We start from the raw sequence: 12,001 nt of genomic DNA on the forward strand, positions 1-12,001 counted from the left end.
TGGTCTTTGAACAGAAGTAGCCTGAAGTGATATGTTAGCTTTGGAGTTTCGGCACCCTCTCTATTGGTCCCTTCAGCAATATAGTGAGGAATTCTTGCTGTAGCTCAGTGAGATGTTGGTAGTTTTCCATATCTGGAGTACCTGAGTAGGTATGGCTAGATCTAATTAAGTCCAAATCATCAGTGGTGATCGTCTGGTCTGCCATCCCATGATGGGACCAGACTTGGGTACACCAGACCATTTTTTTTTGTTTAGGTTTTTTGTTTTTTAAGGCCAACCAGCTTGCATGAGTAAAAGCAACTTAGCTGGGACTTCTGAGTTAAGTTGTGTTTAAGGTTAGCAGTAGGCACTGGGCTATTGCTAACCCTGACTCCATGAAAAGTCAATAGGCGCCGAGTTTGCATAGCTCGCAAACAGCCATTTTAATGCTTCACTAGATATTCTACAGCAGCACACCCACATCTTTCCAAAACTGTCCATCACCATTGAACAGCATATTAAAAGTAGGTCTTTGCACCTCCAGGTGTAATCAGATTATTTACAGCCACCTGTGAGGTCAGGGAACAGCTTCTCCCATCAGCAGGTAGAATTTGTTAGAGACATATCAATGACCACAGCTAATGATCAGCTCTCTCTTAACAGTTGTGGACTTTGTTCAAGGTCTGCACTCTAAGGTATGGCAAGATGGTATGCCCAATCATGTCAACTCTGACAATCGTAGCATTCTGGTATGGTTTAAGACATGGACAATGTTAAATCAGGTTGCTGCCATCAAGTTTAACCTTGTTATCGAATGTGTCCCAGGAAACCTCTCTCTCAATCTGGAGCAAAGTTGGTTCTTTGGATAGCAATTTGGGAGCAGCTAAGAGAATAACCTAGTGTTGAAAGAACAGCAAGGAATTATCTGACACCTAGTATTTTTTTTTATCCAAACTGCTACAATTAAATAAAAAAATCCATCACATGTTGTTATATGGATACTTCTATGACAATTGAAGCAGTTTCATCGTCAATTAAATTAGTTTTTTATTAAAACTGATGAGCTGACATTTTTCGTATTATTGCAGAGCATTTGTAATATTCTCTAAAAGCTGGACTTCATAGTCTATTTCCACAGACTAGTGGGCAGAGGTGACTACTTTTATCCAGACAGTATCACGCTTTCTTTTTTAAGTTTCTTATATTCATTTTATTACATATAATATATACATTCTTATACATGTAATCATTACGAGCATTTTACCACCATCATTGTGACAGTCAGCTGGTGAACCACCCACCGCCCTATAGAACAAGAGCAGCAGTTTTACTTGCTTATGCAGAAATTCTACAAGGTGATTACTGCCCACCTAGGAGAAGTCCAGCTCTATTAAAATACTGTTTGGGTGGTTACAAGACTTCAACTATCTACACCTATCAGAAAGATCATGCAACACTGATGTGTTTTAATATCCATCTAAACAAATGCATATATGTTACGGAAAAAAACTAAACTGATAAAGGAAAGTGAAAAATTGTATCCAAGAAAACAAGGCAATTATAAATCAATCAAAAATGTGTCTGCATTAGTTCACTGGCACCCACATATATTTTTGAATATATTAACTATGGGCAGGTTTTGAAAAATCAAATTTTAATGAAAACCAATATCAAAAGAATACAAGAAAAATGATGGGAGAGTACAAACATGACAGTAAATGCCACTATAAAAATAGCTAGCTGGGTAGAACACTCTGAACTTTTTGTTCAATATATCAGAGATGGCCCTAAAGTTCAATTGTATGCTATATCTTAGAAGAACTGTGATAACTGAAAAGTATAATATGTGGTAATGAAGAACCTAAACTATTTTAGTTTGTTATAGATGTGGTACCCAAAATAAAAAATAAATAAAAAAGAGGGTCATTTCAGCAATCTATGTAAAAGTTCTGATTGCAAGACTGATTTTGGTGACATAAAATGAGGACAGAGATATAGTTCAGTGTGAATGAAAGTAAACGTGCGAAGGACAAGAGAAGAAGTCTTCCATCGTATGCAGTGAGTGTATGATAAACCAATCTACGTTATTGTAGATCCATGTGCTTGATTAATCATACGCAAAGAGAAATGGAGACAAATTGGCCCAACAAAAACTGTATTCAGCCGATGTGTCTCCTGAAGATTATATTACTCAAAGGATCGACTGCATTAGGTATTTCTGGCCCAATTTTGAGTTCACTGGCAGACACGCCAGTGTGAAAATATCTCTGAAAAAAGAACAGTTCTTTCCAGGTTGGCTGCATAGAGGAAATGGGAAGTTAGGGCCAACTCTCTAGTTCTTATTGTGAATTCTACAAAGATTAATAATTTGAATCAGGGATTAAATTACACCATTCCCTAGATTCAGATGACTTTGTAGGCAGGTTAAATGAAATATTTGACCACTTTTTGGGTGACCTCACAGGATTGAAACACAAGATAATTCAAAAGATAATGCTGTGAATGTCAGACATTGAGTAGAAAATGTTCTTCTTATGCACAAAACTAGACTGAATGAATGAATTGTTAACTGATTTAATAGAATTAACAAATGAACTTCTCAAATCTTCCTTTATGCTATCACAAGTAGTAACAACTGTCAAAGGGTCAGGCGAAATAAGATTTTGCATAGATCTCCAAAATCAAAATTAGGAAATCTGAGTAGACTCACACCTCTTACGCACTTTTCATGAGATGGCATCCACTTTGGCTGGAGCTTTGTTTTTTCAATATTAGTACAGGCAAGTGAACACCATCAATTATTTCTGGGTGAATAAAAATATACCACAAATCTTTTGATGACATTCAAGGTCAATGGTATTCCAGGGTGATATTGTAGTTTTTGGGAATGCTGAACATGAACACAATTTTTTGTGTTAACTGCCCTTCTGGAAAAATCTGTCACCTTCAAACTTTCCAAGTGTAAATTCACTAAACAAGAGCTTTAATATTTTAGACATGTCATTACTAATATGGGTATAAAACCAAAAGTCTGCCATGTTGAACCAATAATAATAGCACCTACCCATACTGCTAAGGAACAATTAGTGGCCTTCCTTGGTTTAACTACATTTTATTCTAAATTCATATAAGACTATGTTACAGAAACACAGAAAAAAATTGTTTGGGAAAATTGTCAAGATTTTGATTTGTTACAAAAGAGACAGTCAAAGATCTGTTTAAAACCATAGGTGGTAGGAAAATATGCATCAATGCTGTTGATAAAAGAAATTGTGGTTCAAGTTTGATTTTAATGTAACACGAAGACAAACATGAAAGTATTTTGGCCAAAGAGCCTTATGTAAATACGAAAGATATTCTCTAATTGAAATAACTTTTGGCCTATGTTTGGGAGTGGCAGAACATGATAGAGTTTTGTTCTCTACCACATGGATTGCAAGGACAGATCATAAACCTCTGGTCAACATGTTGCAACCTGGAGGTGGGCGGGCTATGATCGCAAGACTAGTTTAAAAAAATGAAGACCTTTCAATATTGTATTGAGTATATGCCAGGAAAAAAATATACACACTGACTATGTCTAGACTACCAACCAAGATTGAGAATATGGATAATTGTTAGGAGTTGGAGCACAAGGAAACATTCACATTTTTTGTCATAAGTACATTGGAGAAAAATAATGATGGATCTGAAGTGACAACAGAAAATAAATGGTTTGAAGAAGTTAGGAATGACAAGCTGTGGAAGAAAGTGAAGTGACATCTGTGAGTGGCTAGTTGAACGTGCTATGAGGTTTTACAAAATAGGTGATGAGTTTGTCATTGAAAATATAGCAATTCTCAGGAGATGCTAAAGTTATTCCTCCTTTTAATCCAAGAAATAGACTGGTTAAAGGAGCTCATGAGGGCTATGTTTGTATATCTGATACTAGGTAGCCTGGTTTGGATGACAAGGTAGGTAAATGGGTAAGATTGCATAAGTTATGTTCTTCCCGTGACAAATCAGAAAAGACTGAATCCTTTTCTGCTGAACTGTCAGGTGGTTCATGGGAAAAAACATGTTACTGATGTTCTTGGGGTATTGTCCATTCTTCTTAGGCAAGAAGCTTATTGGTTAGTAGTTGTGAATATTGTTCCAAATGGCCCCAAGTGAGGATGGTTGGAAAGGTTACATCAGAAGCCATGGCTGGATTGCCAGAGGAGTCATTATGCATGGAGGGTATGCCTAAGGTGGTTGTATCAAACAATGGCAAGCAACTTGCAAGTAATCATACTCGGCCAAGTGTGGTATACAACTGTATTTCATCCTAAGGCAAACAGAGATTCAACAAGTAATTATGGAATTCATTCTGTTATCCAACAAGGGTGGAATAGACTGGAGGGAGGCACTGCAAGCCACTATGCTTACTTACAGGACTATACTTAATCCTGTTTTTGTTGACTATTTCAGTTGTTGAGGAGACATAAATCAGGTTCCAAATAGGTACATCAGAGGTTTAAAAATAGGTATGCTAAGGGATTTGAGATTGGCTACCTTATACAAGCATAACATGATTATCTCAATGGACACTGTAAAAGACTGGCTCTGTATATACTTTATCAAAATGAGATAGTGTGCAGAGTCCAGGGGTTCCCCAGAGGCTTGACAGAGGCAAAAATATTAATGGTCTATTTGTGGTAGTGTGGTCGAGCAGTTAAGCTTATCAGAGGGTAGTGTTAAGCATTTGTTGTACAAACTCAAGCAATAAATGAGCACTCACACTCAATGACTTAACCCCAGACCAATAGGATTTTATATAGAAAAATATGTTGTGTAAATGTATTTCTAGAACAAGAAGATTCAGTTTGCAGGTAAGTACATAAAATGATATATATGGAAAATGTCACTTACCCAGTGTACATCTGTTCATGGCATGAGACGCTGCAGATTCACATGCTGTGCATTATCCTGCCATCTAGTGTTGGGCTCAGAGTGTTACAAGTTGTTTTTCTTCGAAGAAGTCTTTTCAAGTCACGGGAACGAGTGACTCCTCCTTTTCTGCTCCATTGAGCATGGGCGTCGACTCCATCTTAGATTGTTTTCCCCGCAGAGGGTGAGGCAGGAGTTGTGAGTATACTAGAGGTGCCCATGCAATGGAGTAGTAATGAAAATGTCACTTACCCAGTGTACATCTGTTCGTGGCATCAGTCGCTGGAGATTCACATGTTCTGCATAGCTCGCCATCTGGTGTTGGGTCGTAGTGTTACAAGTTGTTTTTCTTCGAAGAAGTCTTTCGAGTCACGGGACCGAGTGACTCCTCCTTCTGTCTCCAATGCGCATGGGCGTCGACTCCATCTTCGATTGTTTTCCCCGCAGAGGGTGAGGTAGGAGTTCTGTTGTAGTAATAGTGCCCATGCAATGGAGTGAATAAGTATGTACCTATTTAAGGTGAAAATAATACATACAAATGTACAAAGTTGAAGCTAACTTCCAAACTGCTACAGGCTCCCGGGGAGGCGGGTGGGCACATGTGAATCTCCAGCGACTGATGCCACGAACAGATGTACACTGGGTAAGTGACATTTTCAGTTCGATGGCATCTGTCGCTATAGATACACATGTTCTGCATAGACTAGTAAGCAGTTATCTCCCCATAAGCGGTGGCTCAGCCTGTAGGAATGGAAGTGGTCTGAAATAATGTTCTTAACACGGCTTGACCTACTGTGGATTGCTGTGCGGATAGCACGTCTACACAGTAGTGCTTGGTGAACGTGTGTGGCGTAGACCATGTGGCTGCCTTACATATTTCTTGCATTGGGATGTTCCCTAGAAAGGCCATGGTAGCACCTTTTTTTCTGGTTGAGTGTGCCCTTGGTGTAATGGGCAGTTGTCGTTTTGCTTTAAGGTAGCAGATTTGGATGCATTTAACTATCCATCTGGCTATACCTTGTTTTGATATTGGGTTTCCTGCATGAGGTTTTTGGAATGCAATAAATAGTTGTTTAGTCTTTCTGATGTTCTTCGTTCTGTCAATGTCGTACATTAATGCTCTTTTGACATCTAAGGTATGTAGTGCCCTCTCAGCTACGGAATCTGGCTGTGGGAAGAACACTGGTAGTTCCACTGTTTGATTTAGGTGGAACAGTGAAATAACCTTTGGTAAAAATTTAGGATTAGTCCTTAGGACGACTATTTTTGTGTAGTTGTATAAAAGGTTCTTGTATTGTAAACGCCTGAATTTCGCTTACTCTTCTTAGAGATGTAATGGCGATGAGAAATGCAACCTTCCAGGTTAGGAACTGTATTTCGCAAGAGTGCATGGGTTCAAAAGGTGGACCCATGAGTCTTGTTAAGACAACATTTAAGTTCCATGAAGGAACAGGTGGTGTTCTTGGTGGTATAATTCTTTTAAGGCCTTCCATGAATGCTTTAATGACTGGTATCCTATATAGGGAAGTTGAATAGGTAGTCTGCAGGTATGCAGATATTGCTGCAAGGTGTATTTTAATGGAAGAGAAGGCTAGGTTAGATTTTTGTAAGTGAAGCAAGTAACCCACTACATCCTTTGGAGTTGCGTGTAAAGGTTGGATCTGATTATGATGGCAGTAGCAAACAAACCTCTTCCATTTACTTGCATAGCAGTGCCTAGTGGATGGCCTTCTAGCTTGTTTTATGACCTCCATACATTCTTGTGTGAGGTTCAAGTGTCCGAATTCTAGGATTTCAGGAGCCAGATTGCTAGATTCAGCGATGCTGGATCTGGATGTCTGATCTGTTGGTTGTGTTGTGTTAACAGATCTGGCCTGTTGGGCAATTTGATGTGGGGTACTACTGATAGGTCTAGCAGTGTTGTGTACCAGGGTTGCCTTGCCCAAGTTGGTGCTATTAATATGAGTTTGAGTTTGTTTTGACTCAATTTGTTTACCAGAAAAGGAAGGAGAGGGAGAGGAGGAAAAGCGTAGGCAAATATCCCTGACCAGTTCATCCATAGGGCATTGCCTTGGGACTGCCTGTGTGGGTATCTGGACGCGAAGTTTTGGCATTTTGCGTTCTCTTTTGTTGCAAACAAGTCTATTTGAGGTGTCCCCCAGAGCCTGAAGTAAGTGTTTAGAATTTGGGGGTGAATTTCCCATTCGTGGACCTGTTGGTGATCGAGAGAGATTGTCTGCAAGTTGATTCTGGATCCCTGGAATAAACTGTGCTATTAGGCGAATGTGGTTGTGAATTGCCCATCACCATATCTTTTGTGCCAGCAGGCTCAACTGCGTTGAGTGTCTCCCCCCTTGTTTGTTTAGATAATACATTGTTGTCATGTTGTCTGTTTTGACAAGAATGTATTTGTGAGTTATAATTGGTTGGAAAGCCCTTAATGCTTGAAAAACTGCTAGCATTTCTAGGTGATTGATATGCAGTTTTGTTTGATGTACGTTCCATTGTCCTTGTATGCTGTGTTGATCGAGGTGTGCTCCCCACCCTGTCATGGAAGCATCTGTTGTTATTACGTATTGTGGCACTGGGTCTTGGAAAGTCCGCCCCTTTGTTTAAATTTATACTGTTCCACCATAGAAGCGAGAGGTAAGTTTGGCGGTCTATCAACACCAGATCTAGAAGGTGACCCTGTGCTTGTGACCATTGTGATGCTAGGCACTGTTGTAAGGGCCTCATGTGCAGTCTTGCGTTCGGGACAATGGCTATGCATGAGGACATCATGCCTAGGAGTTATAATATCTTTGCTTGTATTGTTTGTGTTGGATACATGCGTTGTATGATCTTGTTGAAATTTTGAATTCTTTGGGGACTTGGAGTGGCTACTCCTTTTGTTGTGTCTATTATGGCTCCCAGGTATTGTTGTACCTTGCACGGTAAAATGTTGGATTTTGCAAAGTTGACGGTGAAACCTAGTTTGTAGAGGGTTTGTATGATTTGATTTGTGTGGTGTAAGCACTTTGTTAGTGAATTGGTTTTGATTAGCCAGTCGTCTAGATACGGGAATACATGTATTTGCTGCCTTCTGATGTGTGCGGTTGTTAAACCAAAAGGCAATACCTTGAATTGGTAATGTATTCCTTTGAATACGAACCGTAGGTATTTTCTGTGCGATGGATGTATTGGTATATGGAAATACGCGTCTGAGGTCTAGGGTTGTCATGTAGTCCTGTAGTTTTAGCAATGGTAACACTTCTTGTAGCGTGACCATGTGAAAGTGGTCTGATTTGATGTAGGTGTTTAGTATTCTGAGGTCTAGGATTGGTCTCAGTGTTTTGTCCTTTTTTGGTATTAAGAAGTACAGTGAATAGACTCCTGTGTTTGTTTGTGTGTTTGGTACTAATTCGATTGCATTCTTTTGCAATAGTGCTTGAACTTCTATTTCCAGAAGTTCGGAATGTTGTTTTGATAAATTCTGTGCTTTTGGTGGTATGTTTGGAGGGAATTTTAGGAATTCTATGCAATAACCATGTTGGATAATTGCTAAGACCCAAGTGTCTGTAGTTATTTCCTCCCATGCTTTGTAATAATGACCTATTCTTCCCCCCACTGGTGTTGTGTGGAGGGGGTGAGTGACATCTGAGTCACTGCTTGGTTGTAGGGGTTTTGGGGCTTTGAAATTTTCCTCTATTCCTAGGGAATTGCCCTCCTCTGTATTGACCCCGAAAGCCTCCCCTGTACTGTCCCTGGTAGCTGGACGGTGTTGCCTGCGAGGTGCTGGCTTGTGTGGCCTGACCCCGAAACCCCCCTCTAAAGGGTGTCTTGCGGAAGGTGCTGTAGGTTCCTCTGCTCTGCGGGGAGTAGAGTGCGCCCATGGCTTTAGCAGTGTCAGTGTCCTTTTTTAGTTTTTCGATTGCCGTGTCCACTTCTGGTCCGAACAGTTGTTTTTCGTTGAATGGCATATTGAGCACTGCCTGCTGTATCTCTGGTTTGAACCCAGACGTTCTTAGCCATGCGTGCCTTCTAATGGTCAGAGATGTATTAATTGTTCTTGCAGCTGTGTCTGCTGCGTCCATAGAGGACCGTATCTGGTTATTTGATATGTTCTGACCTTCCTCAACCACCTGCTTTGCCCTCTTTTGTAGTTCCTTGGGTAGATGCTCGATGAGGTGTTGCATCTCATCCCAATGGGCTCTGTCATAGAGCGCAAGTAGTGCTTGAGAGTTAGCGATGCGCCACTGGTTTGCAGCTTGTGCTGCGACTCTTTTCCCAGCTGCATCGAACTTGCGGCTCTCTTTATCTGGGGGCGGTGCATCCCCAGATGTGTGGGAGTTGGCTCTTTTCCGAGCTGCTCCTACTACGACGGAATCTGGTGGCAGCTGTGTGGTGATATAAACAGGGTCTGTAGGAGGTGCCTTATATTTATTTTCCACCCTTGGCGTTATTGCCCTACTTTTGACCGGCTCCTTGAAGATTTCCTTTGCGTGCCGAAGCATACCTGGCAGCATAGGCAGGCTTTGGTAGGAGCTGTGGGTGGAGGAGAGGGTGTTGAATAAAAAGTCATCCTCGACTTGTTCTGAGTGGAGGTTTACGTTGTGGAATTGTGCCGCTCTAGCCACCACTTGAGAATATGCTGTGCTGTCTTCTGGTGGTGAGGGCTTTGTTGGATATGCCTCCGGACTGTTGTCCGACACTGGGGCGTCATATAAGTCCCAAGCGTCTTGATCCTGGTCACCTTGGCTCATGGTGGTGTGAGCCGGGGAATGTGACGGAGTTTGTGCTGGTGAGACGTTAATTACAGGTGGAGGAGAGGGTGGCGGAGTCACCTTTTTCACCATCTTGGTTTGTGGCGCCTGGTCTGTTTGAAATTCCAGTCTCCTTTTTCTCCTAATGGGGGAAGGGTGCTTATTTTTCCTGTTCCCTGCTGTATGAAAATACGTTTTTGCGTATGGTCCACTTCGGTGGATTGCAGCTCTTCCTCAAACCTATGCTTTCGCATCTGAGAGGACAGTGATTGCTCCTCTGTATAAGAGCCTGGACCTGGGTCGGTTACGGGTTGTTTCGGCACCGAAACCCTGTCTGTATGTTTTTTCGGCTCCGAGGTGGCTTTTTTCTTTTTTGGAGTCGAAACCTCTCGGCGTCGATCTTCGTCGGTGCCGCTGTCTCGGCGGCGAGCCGTTTCTACACCGCTATCTCGGTGTCGTTGCTTTTCTCCAGCACTTTCTCGATCCCGAGAAGGCTGCGTGCCGGTGTCTCGACCGGAGTCTGACGATCTCGGCACTGTTTGGGCCTTTTTCGGTGCCGATGGTCGGTCACCGAATTTATGGGTGGAGCCATGGCCTGGTGGCAGTGGCGTCCCCTGGGCCTTGTCACTTTTCTTATGTGTTGTTTGACGTCTTACTCACGGTTCTTTGATCGTCGAATTCCTCGGAGTCCGATTCGTGGATCGAAAAGGTTTCTTCTTCCTCTTGTTCCTCAAACTCTCGGTGCGCTGTCGGCGTGGACGCCATCTGAAGTCTCCTGGCTCGACGGTCACGGAGTGTCTTTCGGGACCGGAACGCGCGACAGGCCTCGCAAGTCTCCTCACTGTGCTCAGGTGACAGGCACAGGTTACAGACCAAATGTTGGTCTGTATACGGGTATTTGTTGTGGCATTTGGGACAAAAACGGAACGGGGTCCGTTCCATCGGCGTTGTTCTACACGCGGTCGGGCCGACCAGGCCCCGACGGGGGAACGAAAGCTACCCCGAAGGGCACCGGAGCGCGTTGACCTTCGATGCGGTGTTGAATCTAACTACGCCGATCCCGAACGCAACAATACCGACGAAAATCTTCCGAAATTTACTAACTTTCCGTTCCGAAACTCGGAGCGACAGGAACACGTCCGAACCCGATGGCGGAAAGAAAACAATCGAAGATGGAGTCGACGCCCATGCGCAATGGAGACAGAAGGAGGAGTCACTCGGTCCCGTGACTCGAAAGACTTCTTCGAAGAAAAACAACTTGTAACACTCCGACGCAACACCAGATGGCGAGCTATGCAGAACATGTGTATCTACAGCGACAGATGCCATCGAACTGTATGTATCTAAGGTCTATTAAAATAATATTTATTTACAATTGTCATGCAACTAAAAACGGCTACAAACTACCGGGGAGGTGGGAGGGCGCACGTGAATCTGCAGCGTCTCATGCCACGTACAGATGTACACTGGGTAAGGGACATTTTCCGTTCGGTGGCATGTGTAGCTACAGATACACATGCTGTGCATAGATTACTAAGCAGTTATCTCCCCAAAAAGCGGTGGTTTAGCCTGTAGGAGTTGAAGTTGTCTGAAATAATGTTCTTAATACAGCCTATCCTACTGTGGCATGTTGTGTTGCTAACACGTCTACACAGTAATGCTTAGTAAATGTATGTGGCGTAGACCAGGTGGCTGTCTTACAAATCTCTGTCATTGGTATATTCCCAAGAAAAGCCATTGTGGCGCCTTTCTTTCTAGTGGAATGTGCTCTTGGTGTAATAGGTAATTCTCTTTTTGCTTTAATGTAGCAAGTTTGAATACATTTAACAATCCATCTGGCAATGCCTTGTTTAGATATAGGGTTACCTGCATGAGGTTTTTGGAAAGCTACAAACAATTGTTTTGTTTTACGAAATTGTTTTGTTCTGTCAATGTAATACATTAGTGCTCTTTTTACGTCTAGTGTATGCAAGGCCCTTTCAGCTACTGAGTCTGGTTGTGGAAAGAAGACTGGGAGTTCCACAGTTTGGTTTAGATGGAATGGAGATATGACCTTTGGTAAGAATTTTGGATTTGTACGGAGAACCACTTTGTTTATGTATTTGTATAAAGGGTTCTTGAATAGTAAATGCTTGTATTTCATTCACTCTTCTAAGTGATGTGATCGCTATTAGAAAGGCTACTTTCCAGGTCAGATATTGAATTTGACAAGAATGCATGGGTTCGAATGGTGGGCCCATGAGTCGTGTTAATACAATATTAAGGTTCCACGAAGGTACTGGGGGGTAGGATTCTTTTTAGTCCCTCCATAAATGCTTTAATGACTGGGATTCTAAAAAGTGATGTTGTATGTGTAATCTGCAGATAGGCAG

At 42.0% G+C, this 12,001-nt stretch overlaps 1 protein-coding gene across 2 annotated transcripts in view; it reads right to left on the reverse strand.

Moving 5' to 3' along the window:
• The window catches only part of SCAF11 (SR-related CTD associated factor 11), an 828,633-nt gene that overhangs the window by 562,323 nt on the left and 254,309 nt on the right, over positions 1-12,001 (reverse strand). The window lies entirely within an intron of this gene.

The sequence above is a fragment of the Pleurodeles waltl genome, chromosome 4_1 (genome assembly GCF_031143425.1).
Source record: "Pleurodeles waltl isolate 20211129_DDA chromosome 4_1, aPleWal1.hap1.20221129, whole genome shotgun sequence".
Classification (NCBI taxonomy): Eukaryota; Metazoa; Chordata; class Amphibia; order Caudata; family Salamandridae; genus Pleurodeles; species Pleurodeles waltl.